The 12,198-nt window shown below is 32.4% G+C and overlaps 1 long non-coding RNA gene across 1 annotated transcript; it reads left to right on the top strand.

The window, feature by feature from the left end:
- Window positions 1,689-2,257, top strand: LOC109949243. The gene is made up of 2 exons (XR_002271802.1): window positions 1,689-1,821; window positions 1,955-2,257. It is a non-coding gene; the product is annotated as an uncharacterized LOC109949243 (long non-coding RNA).

The following is a 12,198-nucleotide window of genomic DNA, read 5'->3' as shown; positions in this document are numbered from 1 at the left end:
TCTAGGTAGAATGGACTGGAGAATCGTCGCCGTCCATTTATCTGACTGATTGTGGGCCCGCCATTAAGTCTTGAAAATTTGTCTCCCACCACTCAAGCAGAGCCGCAGAGTTGGAGGGCGAGGCATGATTTTGGTACTTCAAATCAAATCTCATATTCCACACGTCCCTCTATTGCTCATAATAAAAAAGTGCGTGAGATAATTTAACGTGTTAAAAAATTACTGTTTATATAATTTATAAATTATATCCATTCCTCCTGATGCATCAATATCACATGGCCATACAATCTTTCTTTGCTTATATTAATTAGTGATTGTAATAGGTCCTACCACCACCACAGAAAAAGAAAAAAAAACTTACATGTAATGGAGATAGTATTATTTTGCTATCTTCGGGCAATAACACAATAATATGTAAAAAAATTATCTTATATGTCATTGCGTTATTGATCGAAAATAGCAAAAAGTTATATATTCCCGTTGCATGAGAATTTCTCTCATACCAATTGATGGCAAGTTAAGCTACAATTATGTAAACAAAGGTCATGCATAGAAGCCAAATATGGCAACCAAAAAAACAAACTCCAAGTAAACAAGGCCTAGGTTAAATTGGGGTCGACCCAAGAGATGAGGCTTACCAATTTGGGATTACAAGCCCAAGTATGGATTCATTGGCCAATTTGGGTTCTATTGTTCCACTATGAATTCATTGACCAATTTGGGTTCCGTTGTTCCCACTTGGGTTCCGTTGTTCCCACTATTTGAATTCATTGACCAATATGAATTCTTTCTTGCTCTTTTCTAGATTTCACCTATGTGCAGCGGCGGATTTGAAAAATTTTTAGTAGAGATGCAATTTTTAAAAGTTAATTGGGATTATAATAAGTTATTGGAGGTCTAAGTCCAGGATCTGCAGAAGATTAGCCAATAGTTCATCCAACTCAGTGACCTCCGATCATTTCGGACTACCCGAATTATTCAAGGGAGGATGTGAACTAGCTGGATTATTTAAAACATGTTTTGAACTAGCCGGATTATTTGAAGAAAGGTTGGAACTAGCCAGATTATTTTAAGGAGGGTTGGAACTAACCGGATTATTTGAAGGATGATTTGAACTACCCGGATTATTTGGAGGATTTAAATTCTTTCTCTTAAAGTACCATTCCATAACTATATAATTAAAACAAAATAAGGGTTTTTGTGAGAACCTGTAAATATATATATATATATATATTAAATAATTATTCATACCAAATATTAATTATTTATTAATATGAACTTTTCTTATTTAAATCTTTATTGTGAAGATTTATATGTTATTAAATCTTAAGCCTAGTATGAGATTATTCCTTTAGTTGAAAGATGACACCATTCTTGTTATCCATGTATAGAGACTTAGAATTGGTTTTAATCAAATCATCATTGCCATGCCACCTTACATGCTAGTAACAAGTGATGTTGTGATATCATTGGCCAAAGGTGGATGACTCACATTATTCCTTACCTTTCTACCTTATCTTTTGGTGGTGGTGTTGTGATTTCATTGGCCAAAGGGGAATGACTCACATTATTCCCTTTTCTATCTTATCTTTTGGTGGTTTAAAATATTGTATATATAAAAATTATTTGGGTGCATCCATAACCTCTCCTATAAGTATCATGCTTCCTTACTTCAAACATTCATTCCAATCCTTTAAGATAGATTTCTACCATGAAGTAGTAAGAGAGAGAGAGAGAGAGAGAGAGAGAGAGAGAATGAAGAAAAAGGAAACACGATGAAGAACCTGTGTGTTTGTCTTGCAATATTTCATACTTATCATGGTGAGTGGGTTATGTAATATGTTCTAAAAGTTCGTATTTTGTGATAAATGTGAAAATTATGGGTATATTCTATATACAAATCTCTCTCTATTTTCAAGTCAAGCATGTCTAATTTGTGCAATATTTCACACAGTATATATTATTTGGAGTTTTTGTGAAGTATGTGTTATTCATGGAACATGAGAACTTCAGGGACGGGGTATCCAAAGGATAAATGTACCAGACGAGGACATAGGGCGGTGAGGCCTATAGGGGTTACATACTGGGTACAATTTGTGAAGGATAACCAAGATATGAAGTAATGATGTGATATGATTTGGATTGTGTATCTTTTTATTATATTTTTCTAGAGTGTATAAAATAGCATTGCTTGACGGGCATATTATATAATCTACTCACTGAGCGATGGTTTACTCATCCCTCACCTATTTTATTTTTTTTCAGATCTATTAGTGAGCAAGACAAAGTCGAAACCAAAGAAGTTGGATTAGTTTAGAGTGATAAACTTTTATTTATATCTTGTACACTTGTAAGATTATTATAATTTTTTTTCATATATATAATGGTAATGTATTTTAATCAATTTTTTTCAGTCTTTTTATTTATTTCTTTTTATCCACGCACCCTGATTCGAGAATTTCTTTATTCTCTGATCGTGTCGTGACAGTTTTATATCTATAACTATGACTAATTGACTATAATTTATCAATTAAATAAACAAATCAATATCAAATTATCAATTAAATAAACAAATAAAAATTAATTATACCTCGAATATAGTGTCACGTAGCCTCTTCCTTCTCGAGTTTGCTACTGATCTTACTAATACAGAGAAAGCTAAATAAGAAAAAATATATATTAAAAAGGAAAGAAAAAAAAAAAGAATAAACAAAATTGGAGTTTGCTCAAGAAAAAATATATATGCATCTGATTTACTTTGGATTGGCGTACTCAAGAAGGAAAAAAAAACGCAGGATTCTTGTGATGCACGCTAATGAGATTGGGTGATGTTAAATTGGTCTTTTATAAAGAGAATTCTCAATCCCACTTAAATAAGGAATTGTGCAAGCTCTATTAAAACTCAATTAAATAAAGAGAACTCCCAATTAAAACCCAATTAAGTAAGAAATTGTAGAAGCCATTTTAAAAGCCCACGAAATGGCCCAGCAGTTTTCCTTTTTTTTTTTCCTTTTTTTTTTTGAACTCTAGACCAAAACGACGTCATTTTGGCCAAGTTAAAATTAAAAATAAAAAAATAAAATTTTTATTTTATATAAATAAAATAAAAGCAGCACGTTTTAAAAAGCCTGGTCCAAAACGATGTCATTTTGGCAAGGCTTTGTTGAAAAAAAGAAGCGCAGAGCAGCCAGCAAAGCAGTGGCCAGGCCCTTTATACATTTCATCGAACACCTTACGTGCTTCTCGAGTATGAGCAGAGGTGAAACTCCTGCAGCTCTTATGAAGTTTTCCAGCGAGCGGAGGCGCAAGTACACCTCCTTGCGCCTGCACAAATCCGCCACTACCTATGTGCTACATCCTACATAGATATGGGTTGGGAGAATTGTATGTACTTAATATAGAGAGGTCACCATGTTATGGATATGGACGAACTATGTTCTACCATGATATTATGATTGTTTTATGATACAATACACACGATTGGCTATTTACAATAACCAACTCATACAACATGTGTGAGGAAAATAATATACACATAGGTTAGTTGGGTATAGCTCAGTTAGTTGAGTTCTTCCACCTCCATTCATTTGAGCAGAGGTTCGAAACCCCCAACATCCAATGAATATGTGTGTAAACCCCCTTCCCCAGCTTGTTAGTTATTCTCTCATCCGAATGTCTGCATGTTATTATGGTGCGGATGTCATTGTAAACATGGAGAAAAACACTGAGAGGTAATAGAAAATACGTAAAGTTTGTATGATAATAACGATCGTATGTCCACATAAGAGAATTTATGTATATATATGGATGGGGACGTACAAAAAACCACACATTTATCCATACATTTTCAATCTTTAGATTAATCAATTTTAATGGCTAAGATTAAATATGGCTACTGCATTTAAACTTAATTATTAACATAATAAAAAGTTAGACTATTTCATACTCTCCTCTCTCTTCACTAATCTTGAAAAACGTAAACTTTTAATTCTCTTTTACTATCTCTTTCCCAATATTTAACCGTTTTGAGTTTTATGGTTCTTCTCCTCCATATTTCTCACGTCCTGCATGCTAAGCATTATTGTATTCTTCAATTTTGTTTCCTCGTCTCTTTGCCTCTTCGATGTACTCCTTTCCTGCTCATTTCTCCCAACAATTGCTTCCTCTCCATATTATTGGTGGTTTATTCATTTACCCTTTGGTTTAATTTGTTCTCCAAATAAATAATATATAAATAAAACCATTTCTCAGCATTGAGCTGGAGGAGGACGATGCCATGGATTTCTTTCTTCATATGGCTTCGGTTCACCACAAAGCTTCCTAATCATTAACAAGGCTCTGTAACATAATCCCATTTCTTACTTTCATTCCTCATATTTCTTTATATATTCTTAAAAAGACTCAATGAACCTGGAATTCAAATTGCTTTGGTCTTATTGTAGATACCTAGGCTTTAAAAAATTATAGCAACTGTAATATAAGTTTCTTTTCGACATCAAAAAGAAAAGAAAAAGAAAAATTAAATTGAAGATGTTTTTTTTTTTTTGGTCAAAAATTGAAGATGTTATCCTTATCTTGAAAGCCATATTAGAAAAAAGACTTTATCTTGGTGTAAATTTGGGTAATAGCTACATCAGTAGATTGAGACTTTCTCAAATGATTTATAGTTAGCTAGCTTTTTTTGGCAGGTCAAAAAAAAAAAGGGGTATGAAAACTCATCCTTTGAAGAAAGAAATCCATGATGTTCATCGTCCTCCTCCAGCTTACATGGAAATGAGAAGTGTTTTTCTTTATATATTTATTTTGGTAACACATTAAACCAAAGATTTCTGGTTTGAAATTTGCGAGGAGAGAGGAGAGAGAATGGGTTATTTTCAAGGCATATTAATTATATAGTTGAGAGGGGATTGGTGGCTTTTCAAATGCAATCTTAACCATCGAAATTGATTTCATCTAAAGGTTGAAAATGTGTGTATAAATGTGGGGTTTTTTGTGTCTCCTGATCCTAACCCTATATATACATAGAGTTTCCATTGAGGGACACCCTTGTATGGCGCACTCTGCATTGTATTTCACTAATCCAAACCGTTTATTTTTCAGATAATCATTCAAAGATTATCTCTACAAAAAAAATTACTTGAATCTGATATCATTTGACCACTCAATTAAGTTATTGAAATTTTTAGTACTTTCTTGAAGCACTGCATTCATTGATTTTGTAGGACATAATTGGATGTCGAAATGGTTTCCGATTTGTCTAAATTTTTGCAAGGATGATCTATGAATGTATACTTAAAAAATAGATTGTTTGGATTGTTGAAAAAAAATTTACAGGGGACCCCTAAACCCTAAAAGGTGTCCCTCAAATAAAATTATTTGAGAGATCCCTCAATAGAAGAGGTCGTGTGTGTGTGTGTATATATATAGCTGATTTTCCCACTCCCTTTTGCTTTTTAATACTTTTTAATTAATTTTTTTATATTCTTTCTCTTTCCTATTCTACCCTTACCCTATATTAATTTTTTTTACTTCACTTTTATATTATTTCTTTTCCCTTTGTTTAATCATTCTTTTATCATTCCCTTGCCTTTTTTCTACTTCACCTCCTCCTTTAGTATGGCACTTCACATGCTTTCTCCAAAACCATCATCTTTTCTTCATTTTAATATTCTCTCACAAAGAAATATCAAATCATTTCCATGCTAACCATGATGCTTTTGTCTCACACTGCTACAATTGATCTCCAACTTTTGTATAATGTTGGGCAAAACTATATATTTCATGATTTGGCCTCCAAACCATGTATTTTGGCTAAAATAAAGAATTTGACTAAAATGTGCAAATTTTGGTACAAACAATAATAAAGCATACAGCAAAGTTTAATGATGAGATGGCCGGAGTTGTTTAGAGAATGCGCTAGGAAATGCAAATATACCTTACCCGAGATTCAAAATGAGGTTTTAAATATTCTTGCTAACAAAGTGAGAGAAAAAAATGCATGAAGAAGTTGGGCATGATGCTTTTTGTATCCTTGTTAATGAATCACAAGATATATCAAATGTGTTTTAAGATTTGTTGATAATGATGGTTTTCTATGAGAACGTGTTTTTGACATTGTTGTTTGTGCAAAAATCCTCATGGGAGAATATTCGCTTTGAGATTCTTCAACCTTTGATCTTCCTCGATTTCTATTAAAAAAAAAAAAGACCAGAGTAAATAGACCACACCCAGAAGGGGGTGTTGGCCAAAGGCCCTCCAATGCCAAAGTTAGTTCGATTGAATCTAGGTGAAACAATAGCTAAAAGGGGTACGGAGATTTCTCTAGGTTGCAAACTGGGTGGCCGGATCCATGTGTGGTGGCTGGAGCCGTGTGGAGAAAATATGGAGAGATGAGAGTAATATGGGCGGCGGCAATGGGGTTGCCGCCGGCTAGGATAGAGAGGGGAGAGAGCATTTGGGTATTTTTCTAGGGTTTTAGAAGTAGGTTTAGAAGTACCTTGAATTATGAATGAAGTCATCTATTTATAGGAGCTTCGGAGGCTAGGGTTTCGTAGAGAATAAAACTCTTATTATGAAGGAGTTTATTCTTTCCCCAAATTGCATAGATTTAGTCTATTAGGGATTTGATTGGGATCCAAATCACCTAATTTGATGATGTTAATATCTCCTTGTTAGGATAAAAAAGGATGGATCCACAAGTTCCTTATGTAGGGAGGCCACTAGTGCCTACAATGCGATTACGCAATTCGAATTTGTATTCATCTTGCATCTATTGTAGGAAATTATGGTACTCACATATATCATTTGTCAAGAACTGCAACATAAGTTTCAAGACATCGTGAATGCTATGAGAGATTTTATCCTAAAGATTTCACTCCAAAAGAGTTACATATTTTGAGATGCGAGTTGAAACTTGACAAGGCATATGTACCTCATCATCATGTTCTTCAAAAAGTGTCTACTCTTTTTGAATTATGTCGAGGATTAGTTGAAACGAAAAGGTCACAAATACATCATTTGATTGATAGGTTGATCTGTCGTGTGCTAACTCTCCCTGTGTCTATGGCAACTACTGAACGAGCTTTTTCAGCTATGAAACTTGTTAAAACAGCTCTTCGCAATAGGATGGAGAATGAGTTTCTAGTAGATTCTATGATTGTCTACATTGAAAAAGAAATTGTTGATAGTATCGATTCAGATGCAATAACAAAAGATTTCAATTCTCTCAAGAATCATAGGGCACAACTTGAATAAATACACTTTTATTTATGTTATTGAACATATATTCATTTTGATCATATAAATTTTTTGTTGTTGCATTTAATATGTATTTGTTTTATGCTGAAGCTTATTGAAAATTAGTCATAGCTATGAATTAGCGTGGTTTATATGATTTAATATGTACTTTTATTTTAGCTAAAAAATTTAGCTAGCCTACCTGTCAAAAAATTCATGATTCTGCCACTGTTATCGATATCAATCAATATGATCTTATTAACTATGAAGTGTGTCATTAAATGTCTAAGAAAACTAAGAACATGTTCCTATTCAATGGAGAAACATATCATAGTTGCAATTAAAAGCGTAAAGTGACATAGATTTGGAGTCTGATGTTGGTAACAAAAAATTCACTTTTAGATACATCTTCATTATGAATGACCTAATGGTTAGTTGAAAAGGCCTACGCTAACCTGCACTACAGTGGGCTCCAAAACCGCAGTAGAATATATTGCCGCTTTAGAGTTAACAAGGGAAGCTTAAGAGTGAATGATCATATTTGATTGAAGATGGGAAAAAAATGTGTACTTGGTTGAGCTAATGGTTGCTTGTAATTAGTAAAAGCATGTGTTCTTGGGCTTCTACTTATCGAGCTGCTACATGAATTGATCCACAAGTTGTCCAACATTAAAATATATATTGGGTTTTAACATATGTTTTCATTTCATTTTGAAGTTAAGAGTGAATGGTCAGATAAAGAAGTCGGCTCTTCTTTCTTTTTTTTTCTTTCATCAAGCTTTGATAGTTATTTAAGAAGATTTCACTAATGAACTCATTTTAGTATGACATAATATATAAAAGTCCTTATAGAGCTTATCTGGAATGAAAAATCCAAAATTAACCACTTGTTATTTTTTAATTGGTTCTTATAAAATTTTAACACACTAAAAACTAATTAGAAAATGACAAGTGACTAATTTTAAGTTATGAGTTTTTGTATAATATGTCATGCTAAAATGAATTTTTGAATAAATATTAAAGCATTGAATGATAATGATATTATTGGCAAAGACCACCACTTTACATACACCTCATCCTTTTTGTTGCACTAGTCCAAATCAAAATCAATCACTTCCAATTTGGACTTCTACATATTTGATTTGATATTCAATTTGGACTTCTCTTTTTGCAAAACATTATCCCTTACCCTTACCCTTAGATTAGATGATTAAGAAAAATAGTTGTGGTCAAATTTCCAGTTTTCTTCTTCTTATTTTTTTTCTCCTTTGCAAAGCTGAATATGTTTTCATTTCAACTTTTTGTAACTAAAATAAGAAAAACAAAGAATTACTTTCCACGCGAAATTCTGTAATGAGGGCCTTATATATGACGCTTAAATGAAGTTCCATCTCTTAATTATTAGATCAAATTAATTAGCCTAATTCAACAATTAAAAAATAAAATCTCACCAAATAATCATATATAAAGCCTGCACTATAAAATGAGTCTACTCTCACACTCCATTTAGACAATTATTTAGTCCAGGCCTGGCCCAAGGTAGGCAGGTCGACAACCCAAGACCCAATGAAGTGTGGACACAAAATATTTAAAATTGGCCCATATAGGAAAAAAATAGAAATTATACTACCAGAATTTTAGACCCAAAAAGTAGGTAGAGTCTAATAATTCTTTTTTTTTATTTTTTTTAAGAGGCCCAACTCTTTTCTTTCTTTCTGTGTGGTCCAAAACTAGTTGTTATATTTACACAATAATAAGAGAAAGTTTATTTATTTTAATAGTTTTTACTTTAAATGTAAGAAGTTCATTTAATAGTGACGAATTTTGTAAAGAATAGGTGTGGTCACCCATAAATGGACAAAGATATAGTTTTTTAGGCCCAAAAGTTTGGACATGTGTCTAGAAATAATAACTTAGTGCATGATCATATATGTATGAACATATTGCAAATAAATTGAGCCGACAAAGTGACAAATGGAGGTAGTTCACTAGAAAATAAAACAAGTGCCCATGTGGCAATATACACCCAAAACTTTAAGATGGTGGCTTTCTTTCTTTCTTTCTTTCACAGCCTAAAATTTGGACCCAAAGAATGAGTTTTGTGATTGGAAGTGGTAAAGTTGGTCATGCCCCTTTTCCTTTTAGGCGTGTTACGTGGTGGCTTCCATTACCATAATCTCTCTCTCTCTCTCTCTCTCTCTCTCTCTCTCTCTAGGTTTTAATGGAGGATGAAATAAGGAACATCAATAATTGACCCATGAGCTGAAAACATAATATAAAAAACCTCCCCCTTTCATACTTCCACGTATTGGAATTTATGAATTTTGGTAGGTGAAAAACATGTAAAGAATCATGCTTATTTACATTATAATAACGATAATGTTGACCTATTAGCTACAAAACAAAACTTAGAACCTTGACAAGGTCATATCACATGATTAGGAGAAGCTTATTTCATTTTTACCACGGGTCAAATATATCTATAATAAAGCTGCACCATTATAATAGGTTAGTCACAATTAAGTATCGAATTCATCATAAATATATACTGTTTTTGTTATAGTCATATACAATGTACACCGAACGTGAGACTTTTTTTAATTAAATAAAAATAAATACCACGAGGTTGAATATAAATAAAATAAAAATGGTCAAATTCAGAAAGTAGTAAAAGTATAAAGATCCAGTGGGCTCACTTAATCCGGCGGTGGTGGAAATTGTATGATTGGATTGGATTGGAGTGAAGGAAGGAGTTTCCATTTTCCAAGAAGACTGATTCAAGTCTTTGCCTCTTGGATTGCTTTTGTGAAAACTGAGTTAATAACAGGTGTGTGTTAAGGTCAGAGAAGAAGACTAGTTTAGGCAAAGCAAGCTTTCTACGTGTCGGCTATCTTTGTTGGAGCATGTCTTTTACTCAGTCCAATTCGTACCTCAAAACATTTTCTTAATCTTATACATATGTCTTTATGGTATACAACCTTTGACCAGATACGTCGCAGTCCATGTTGAAAACGAAATGTGGTGTTGCTTGACAATTCTGAATTCCAAATTTTCTTTCTTTTTCTTCTGTCACGTAAATTCATAAAGGTACTTTGACAAATTTCTTGGAATGTGTTGGAAATGCAGTCTTCAAAAAGTAGTCGTAAAACAAAATACAAGGGTATTTTTTTAGGTTTTTAATGGTAATTATAAAAGTATTAAAACAAAAACAACAAAAAAAAAAAAAGTAGAAAAATTAACTCTTTTTATTTTTATTTTTATTTTATCATAAATGTTCTCTTAGATTTTTGAAATATTTAAATTTGGGCTTCAAAGTTTCAAATCAATAATATTAAAGAAGGTTCAACCTTTGAAGATTGCTCTGTCCGTCGCTTGTATGATTTCCATCTAATGTATCATGCCAGTTGCGATTATGTTGATTTTGTGCTACTACTGTCGGCCTGAGAAGACCACTTCCTTGGCCCACATTGACGGTTGTGTTTTTCTTTCTATTTAGTTTGCATTATTTTCATGTGATTTAAGGTCTGTTCTGCTCGTTTGTGAAAGAGATAAAAACACTTCATGACAACTAAAAGTACTTCTAATAACATTTGGCAGATAAACTTATAAATGTTTCTGGGTTACAAAAGTTCTTTCTAGAAAAGCACCTAATAGTGCTTCTTTTGGAATCATTTCCAAATGCTTCTTCATAGAAAAACGCTTATGAGCACAAGTGTTTTCTATAAAAACATTCTCAAACAATAGTTTCTCACCGACAAGGAGATGGATTGATACTTAAAATTTGTTATTTAATACATTTTTTAATTAGCTATGAACTTTTTCTAGTTCATAAAAAGGTTAAATTCTTAAATTCTAAACTTACCTTATTCTTGGGTTTCATGTCCACCACTTGTTTTTCTCCAAAACTAATTCATTGAGTTAATTGGCATCGGTAATACATTGCTTAACAAATCTTTCTCTCTCGTGGAAACTCCTGGAAGAAAAGAAATTGCGGGCCGAGAGTTGTTATAGCAACTGCTGCAAAATTAGCTTCACAAAAAATGTGCCTGACTTACTTAACGAGGACCTCCTGAGAAAGATAATTAGTTTGGATTAGTTTAGGAGAGAAATATAATCGGTTATGATTGTGCGTCAATTCGAAACCAATACAATTTAGTCAATGCGTATTCGATTAAATATAGATTAGACTACGATTTTTTCAATCCAATCCAATCATATTAGATGTTTAAATCTAATTCGATATGATCCAATTGATATTGGATTGAATTGGATGATCGATTTTAATAATGAAAAAAGATTAATGAAATATTAATAGACGTAAACATAAAATATAAATGAAATACTAGAGAAAATTGTTTAGATTATATAATACATTAAACATAACTCCATTAAATGATTTAAAATATTTATAACCTTTTCAACTACAAATACCTATAAGAGCAAAATAAGCATAAAACTAACTAAATTAGATTTGATTAGATTCTCATGAGCAAATATGTCATTCGATCCAATCGTGTTGATTTTGAAAATTACGGATCCAATTTAATCCGCCAAATCATCGAAACTAATTGAAATGGGGTTGGATTGGATTTGATCAGTCAGTTTGAGCGGATTGGATTGGATCTTGTACACCCCTATAATCGGTGAACATTTAAATGGATTTCCAATTATTAAATTATTTTTCTTTCTTATAAGAAATAATTAAAGCATAGACTAATTATGTGTTTAACTTTTTAACACATGGTATAATCCTAAGGGAGAGGTAAGACAATAAGGAATCTTAGCACATGGACTAGGTCAATAATCATTAACAATGCTCACTAATTAATACGTATGTTTTTAATTCATTTATATAGTCAGTTAATGGCTGACTAAATGCAGAGCCTAATCCTTTTACATAATCAAACTCTTGGTTCTGTTTGTCATTTTCAAAGCGGATTTTGTTATTGGCTTTTGTATGAG

This window comes from Prunus persica, chromosome G5, assembly GCF_000346465.2.
Source record: "Prunus persica cultivar Lovell chromosome G5, Prunus_persica_NCBIv2, whole genome shotgun sequence".
NCBI classification, from domain to species: Eukaryota; Viridiplantae; Streptophyta; class Magnoliopsida; order Rosales; family Rosaceae; genus Prunus; species Prunus persica.
The sequence above is the reverse complement of the archived record's forward strand: the minus strand, read 5'-3'. Positions and strand labels throughout refer to the sequence as shown.